The sequence below is a fragment of the Rosa rugosa genome, chromosome 3, assembly GCF_958449725.1.
Source record: "Rosa rugosa chromosome 3, drRosRugo1.1, whole genome shotgun sequence".
Classification (NCBI taxonomy): Eukaryota; Viridiplantae; Streptophyta; class Magnoliopsida; order Rosales; family Rosaceae; genus Rosa; species Rosa rugosa.
This window is the reverse complement of record NC_084822.1, coordinates 43,342,912-43,344,236: the sequence shown is the minus strand read 5'-3', so window position 1 is coordinate 43,344,236 and position 1,325 is coordinate 43,342,912.

The window sequence follows — 1,325 nt, the reverse complement described above, 5'->3', positions numbered from 1 at the left end:
ATTTGTATTATAACTTTTAAAATTCTAAAACATCTAAAAATTGTAATAAATAGCTCTAGAGTCGGCAAAAATTCTCAAAAATTTTCACAAACTCGGCGTAACATGTACTTTAATAATGTGTCTCAAACTTTGTATTATTTCACGGTCTAGCCATTTGAAGTGCGACTTAATAAAAATAAGAAAAAAAACTTAGTCGGTTGACTTAGTAGATCGACGTCATAACTATTACGGAATTTTCTGAATTTTAAACATGAAACCTAAAATGATGTACTTGCCACATCTAACGGAAGAATTCTCAAGTGTACGATCCGATGACGGCTTTGCCAAATTTTTTACCGGAATCCTAAAATATTGAGAAAATAGGATTATTAAACCTTAGTTGTTTGACCAAGCCGATCGGCATCCTATTGAAGACGGATTTTTCTGAATTTTGAAACCAGAGTCTAAAATAATGTACGTGCCACATCTGACGGAAGGATTCTCAATTGTATGATCCAATGACGCCCTTGCCCTTTGAAGGTTGTATAGATAAAAAATAGGGTTATTAAGTCTTAGTCGTTTGACCTAACCGATCGACATCCTATCGATGATGGATTTTTCTGACTTTTGGACTGAAATCCTAAAATATTGTACTTGGGACATCTGACGGAAGGATTCTTAAGTGGACGAACCGGTGATGACATTTCCCTTTGAAAGTTGTATAGAGAAAAAAGAGAGTTATTTAGCCTTAGTCGTTTGACCTAGCCGATCGACATTCTATCAATGATGGATTTTACCGAATTTTGTACTAGAATCCTAAAATATTGTACTTAGGACATCTGACGGAAGGATTCTCAATTGGACAATCTGGTGATGATCTTGCCCTTTGAAGGTTGTATAGATAAAAAATAGGGTTATTAAGTCTTAGTCGTTTGACCGAGCCGATCGACATCCTATTGATGATGGATTTTTCTTAATTTTGAAACCGAAGTCTAAAATAATGTACGTGCCACATCTGACGGAAGGATTCTCAAGTGTATGATCCAATGACGTCCTTGCCATTTGAAGGTTGTATAGATAAAAAATAGGGTTATTAAGTCTTAGTCGTTTGACCTAGCCGATCGACATCCTATCGATGATGGATTTTTCTGAATTTTGGACTGGAATCCTAAAATATTGTACTTGGGACATCTGACTGAAGGATATTTAAGTGAACGATCCGATTACGACCTTTCGCTTGAAAGGTTGTGTAGCAAAATTTAGGGTTATTAGGCCCTAGTCGTTTGACCAAGCCCGTCGACATCCTATCGATGATGGATTTTTCCGAATTTTTAACCTGAATCCTA